We start from the raw sequence: 6,418 nt of genomic DNA on the forward strand, positions 1-6,418 counted from the left end.
TGCTGACAGCTCAGAGCCTGGAGCCTGCTTCACATTCTGTGTCTCCTTCTCCCTCTCTGCCCCTCCCCCACTCAGGCTCTGTCACTCTCTCAAAAATAAATAGATATTTTTAAAAAATTAATGGATTAAGGACCTAAATGTGAGACCTGAAACGATTACAATCCTAGAAGAGAGCATAGGGAATAATTTATCTGATACTGGCCATAACAACACCTTTCTAGATATGTCTTCTAGATATGTCCCTGAGGCAAGGGAAACAAAAGCTAAAACAAACTATTGTGACTACATGAAAATAAAAAGCTTCCGTGTAGCAAAGGAAACAACAAAATTAAAAGACAACCTACTGAATGGGAGAAGATATTCACAAATGACACATCTGATAAACAATTAAAGGGTATTCAAAACATATAAATAAAGTATACAACTCAACACCAAAAAACCAAATAATCCAATTTAAAAATGAGCAGAACACATGAACAGTCATTTCTCCAAAGAAGACATCCAGATGGCCAACAGACACACGAAAGGATGTTCAACATCACTCATCATCAGGGAAGTGCAAATCAAAACCACAATGAGATATTACCTCACACCTGTCAGAATGACTAAAATCAAAAACACAAGAAACAGGTGTTGGTGAGGATGTAGAGAAACAGGGTCCCTTATGCACTGTTGGTGGGAATACAAATTGGTACAGCCTCTATGGAAAATTCCTCAAAAATTAAAAACAGAACTACCATATGATCCAGTAACTACACTACTGAGTATTTACCCAAAGAATACACAAACACTAATTCAAAGGGTTACATGTACCCCTATGTTTATTCCAGCATTATTTACAATAGTCAGATTATGGAAGCAGCCCAAGAATCCATCAATTGATGAATGGATAAAGAAGACATGATACATATATACAATCAAATATTACTCAGCCATCCACCAAAAAGAATGAAATTTTGCCATTTGCAACAACATGGATGGAGCTAGAGAGTATTATGCTAAGGGAAATAAGTCAGTCAGAGAAAGACAAATATCATATGATTTCACTCACGTGTGGAATTTACGAAGCAAATGAAAAAGGGAAAGAAAAGACACTAACCAAAAACAGACTCCTAACTATAGAGAACAAACTGGTGGTTACCAAAGGGGAGGTGGGTGGGGGATGGGCAAAATAGGTGAAGGGGAAGAAGAGCACACTTATCCATGATGAGCACTGAGTAATATATGGAATTGCTAAATCACTATATTGTGTACCTGAAATGAATATAAACACAGTATGTTAACTATATTTGAATTAAAATTATATTCCATATATATGTATATACATATATATACACAACGAATATATATATTATATTTATAAAATTATTATTTGTATATATATTTTAATCTTAAATATAAAAATAAAACAAGGCTCCCAAGTTGCCATTATTATCCTCTTACTGCAAATGAGTAAACCAAAGCTTAAGGAGATTAAGGAAACCTCTTAGGATCACACGGCTAGTAAACGGAAGAACCAACATTTAAAGCCAAGACTGTTAATTCCAAAGTCCACACATGGGCCACTGTCATTTAGAGCTCAAAGCAAAGCACTAAAAATGCTACTGCAGGCTGGAAATGCTTTGAGTGCTAAGGAATGGGTGAACTCAGTGCTGCCCAGGACTCCTGGGGAAAATGTCAAAGGGCCAAGGGACATTTCTTCATCTCTGAATGCTGCCTGGTTTGTTAAAAGCTCATTAAGCCCAATTTCCTGGTGTAAAAGCTACTGGAGATTCCAGCATGACAAATTCTGAGGTCAATATTAAGGTAATGGGTCCAAACTAAGGTCTTACACAAAGGTGCATTAATGCCAACTCCTCCACAAATAAAAAGGCTTTGCTCTAAGAACAAAACACTTTGCAAATGTTTTCTATCAATCCCCACAGGTACCTTATTCAGTTGTAAAAATGTGCTTCAGACAAAGTTTAAAACAACAAAAATCAGCTTCTTAAGCATCAACTGTCCAAACAATACTCGGGTTCCATTTTCTTGATTCATAATGTATCATCCAATCTACCCAAAAACTTCTAGGAAATAAAACAACAAAATAATCACTATAAAAACAACATTAAAAATTCTAGCCAAAAATGAACGTACACAAGGTTCAAAATGTGTTTTTTCTGTCCCTTGTCTAACTCAGGTTGAAATCAATTTCCTCTCCTCTCCTTTGTTGTCTTCTTTTATTAACTAATCATGATCTCTCCTAAACTTATTAGTATTCTTCTGAGTATATTTCACCAGCTTTTTTAGGATATCCTCCCAGCTTAAAGTAACAAGCTGGAAATATAGTACAGTCTGTGGCAGCTTAATTCACATGTATAAAATAGTGCAATCATGAAACGCAAATCAGGCGTGCCAGCACGGTGTCTAGGCGAAAGCGGACACCAATGAATGACCGCAGGATTAATGTGTACCCCCACTACCACAGACAGATGTCTTATTTACTTTCTGGCAGACATGTTTTTGAGTCTTGGAAGGTGGGACAAGGATGGAGACTGTGGACTATATGTTGGGATTAAGAAAGAGGAGGAGATGGGGCGCCTGGGTGGCTTGGTCGGTTAAGCGTCCGACTTCGGCTCAGGTCATGATCTCACGGTCCGTGAGTTCAAGCCCCGCGTCGGGCTCTGTGCTGACAGCTCAGAGCCTGGAGCCTGTTTCAGATTCTGTGTCTCCCTCTCTCTCTGCCCCTCCCCTGTTCATGCTCTGTCTCTCTCTCTCTCAAAAATAAATAAACGTTAAAAAAAAAAAATTAAAAAAAAAAAAAAAGAGGAGGAGAGAAAACCTATATATCACCCACTCCTGGGAACAGAGAAATGCCCTGACTAGTGTATATCATGGGGGAAAACAAAAAAGATTGAGAAAATTGGAGGAGGGAAATGTCACCTTCTGACATCTGACACTTGTCACCGTATTCTGACATAAGAGCACGGTTCCTGGCCATGGTAAACATGTGGAAACCAAGTGTTTTCCATTTATCATCTCATTCAACCACTCTGCAAAGTGAGTATTAATATGCCGATGTCATATCCCCAAAAACATGTGTTGCTCCTGCTGGTGGAGACACTCCTTAAGGTTCGGCCCCACAGCACACAGCAGGGAGGAGAAGAATGAAGAATCCATCTAGCAAGGCAAATAGGAACCAGCCAAGGCAACTTTTCCCAGGGAGGGGGAAAGGTGCTGAAAGCCACTGAGTCTGTAAAATAATTTTTACCTTATGGTAAAACATAGATCAACAAGACCAACAGGAGATACCAGCTACATCCCCCTTTTTCACATAATAAAATTGGGCATAGGGAGGAAAAGTAACTTAGTAAAGATTAATAAAAAAATGAATTAACAAAAATGAGATCCAAACTCAGGTCTTCTTAACAAGACCCCACACTTTTAGCCACTCTCATACACATTTTAAAACTAGAATTCTCAGACTGCGACAGGATTTGGATATAACCCATTCTTGTTTCACTGCTCAAAATATTTTTTTTCTAAAACTATAACATATGGGCATTTTCATGTAAAACCCTCTATGAGAGAATTATAAACTCTTCTACGAGGACAAGCAGTACAGAAAGTGGTCTATGTTTGGAAATAGTCAACCCAAAATAAGAAATAAATTAATGTTCGAAAGGGTAGGGTTGCTTGTCTCAGTCTGGGCAAAGCTTCAGTTTTCAAAAATCCATGAAGATTAAAATGAAACCTCAGAACAAGCCAACATTACTGATTGTGTGAAAGCTTAGAAAGCAAGGCTGATTAGGCAGAATTCCACTCTGCAGACTTTATATTCAGTGAGCAGTGGGCAAAAGGGAGGGTTCTTGCCTTGCTTTAGCAACTTTTTTAAAAAGGAAGATATTCAGTATCTACTTGACACCAAGGAAAATGCCTACTTCGGAACACAGGACCACTTCTTCTGTTTCACCAGATTGACAATGGCTTATTCTATTCTCAAGTGGTTTCCTGTTCTCATAATCCAACCAAAGTTAATTAATGTCCAATTCCTTTTCACACTCATAGCAAGTATCTCCATGCATTTACATATATATATATATATTTATTTAATATATGTATTTAATATATTTTATTATAGATTTTAATATATTTGATATATTTTAATATGTTTAATATATTTAATATATGCATATATATGCATAAATATATATATATTTCTAGGCAAATTTATATATTTATATATATTTTTATATATATATATAAATATAAATATATTTTTTTTTTTTCTAGGCAAATCCAGGCCTTCTTAGATCTGTAGTAAGGAGGATCCTAGGTAGAAAGCTATTTAGCAGGCCATCAGGCCAGGCACCACAGCCTGACAAAGAAGCACCTCAGCTTAGCTCAAGAGTCAAACCTAAAAACAGGATAACCTCTTCTTGATGAGAAAAGCAATCATGCCAAAAATAAGAAAAAGAATGTAAAGCAAAAAAGTAATATCAGCAATCCAAAATCACTTGCCATTTATTTGCCTAAACTAAGTTTCAAAGTTTCCTTCTAAAAAAAAAAAAAAAAAAAAAAAAAAGGCTTTGCAGCATCTAAGAGATCCTGTGGCATCATCAAACATGCTTCAAGCCTGTAGAAACAGGTCAGGTTCTTTTTCTTTTTTTTTAAGTTTATTTATTTTGAGAGAGAGAGAGAACACAAGCGAGGAGGGGCAGAGAGAGAGGGAAAAAGAGGGAACTCCAGGCAGGCTCTACACGGCCAGTGCAGAGCTCCATGCAGGGCTTGAACTCATGAGCAAGATCATTACTTGAGCTGAAATCGAATCAGACGCTTGACCAACTGAGCCACCCAAGGCACCCCGAAATAGGTCAGGTTCTTATCCAGCCCTGACGCTTAGTCCTAGCTGTGTGTCCAGTTGAGCAAATTTAGTCTCTCTGGAGCCTTAGTTTGTCCAACCATAGAAGATGGAGTAGGGTCACAATGCTCAACTCACAGGGTAATTGTGAGAGTTGCATGAGATCTCTCGCTTATATAAAACCAAAAGCTTCATAAATAAAGCCCAATTTCCTCTAAGCTCAACCTTGCCTAAGTCAGACTCTAGGAACACCACTGAAAATTTACTTGAGGGAGACTAAGAACACCAAGGGGAAAAATTAAGATATCTGCACCAAAATACAGACCTTCTATTGTATTACAAATATTCACTTGTGGTTGAAGATGAAAACAAAATTAGTCTCTTTTTTCTATATGGGCTCCCAGAATACATCTCACCACTTATCATATCATACTTATATCATACTAAGTTTCTTTTTTGACTGCACATCCCTGGAGGCAAGCGGTTTATCTTTTAATTCTCTAATCCCATTAGAGTTGGTACATCCATAGTGTTTCGATAAGTATTTATTGAATGCATAGACAGATGGATAGATCCATAAATTATTGCCTTCCTGCCTGTCACAAGGCCATTTTGAGGATCAAACGAGATAAGGTATGTGGAAGTGCCTTTCAAAAGAGCTCAGTGAACTGTCTTTGCTTTCTCAGTCCACAGGAAGAAGGCTGCAAGTGTTTTTCAAGGCAGGAGAAAAGATGACTAATAACCTGGTGTTAAAGTAAAGATGTAAAACTTAAAATGTAACGTTATTGCTCAGCAATGTACATTCTTAGCCATGTTCTTAAGTAATTAACAAAAGTAACGTTATGAATTTGTCAGCCATGATTTTGTTCAGGAAAACAAATCATTCTAGATATTGGAAGTATTGAGGGAGTAAAGGTAGGGAAAGATGCCACTAGAATTCAGGAAATTAGGAAGTACAGAAATTGCAGAAAAGTACTGTCAATGACCTCAACTGCAAGGAAGGAAGGAAGGAAGGAAGGAAGGAAGGAAGGAAGGAAGGAAGGAAGGGGAAGGAAGGGAGGGGAGAAGGAAGGAAGGAAGAAAGAAGGGAAGGAGGGAGGGAGGGTGGGAGGAAGGAAGGAAGGGAGGAAGGAAGGGAGGATATAAAAGAAAAGAGTTATGTACGCAAGCTTCTACTTCAGAGAGCAGGCCAGCACACTTTATGTATATAAATTCCCCCATATTTTTTAGCAAGCTGTTGCCTTTCAGATCCAAATTTACTCTTCCCTGCCTGCTCTATGAAAATGGATCTGGGCCCTTTAAACATTTTTCCTTCGTCTACTGACTAAATGTTAAGTTTTGTCAGTAGAGGGCACTGGAAAGATTGCAGGAAGGAGCTTGCATCCTGGTGTGTGTTCTCTTGAAGATCCAGCACCTGGCTCCTTACAGCAGGAGCCACTTTTCTAGCACTACAAATATAGCCCCAAGAGTATAAATGGTTTCCCCAACTCCTGGCAGCCAGCTGCCCCTTTTACCCCCAGGCAGTTTTGTAGCTGCGTACCTTCTGTGAGACACCTCCCCATGAACAGATTTCCCTGG

The sequence above is a fragment of the Lynx rufus genome, unplaced genomic scaffold (genome assembly GCF_022079265.1).
Source record: "Lynx rufus isolate CCGP_SWC_20201006 ecotype Redwood Valley unplaced genomic scaffold, mLynRuf1.p SCAF_5, whole genome shotgun sequence".
Classification (NCBI taxonomy): Eukaryota; Metazoa; Chordata; class Mammalia; order Carnivora; family Felidae; genus Lynx; species Lynx rufus.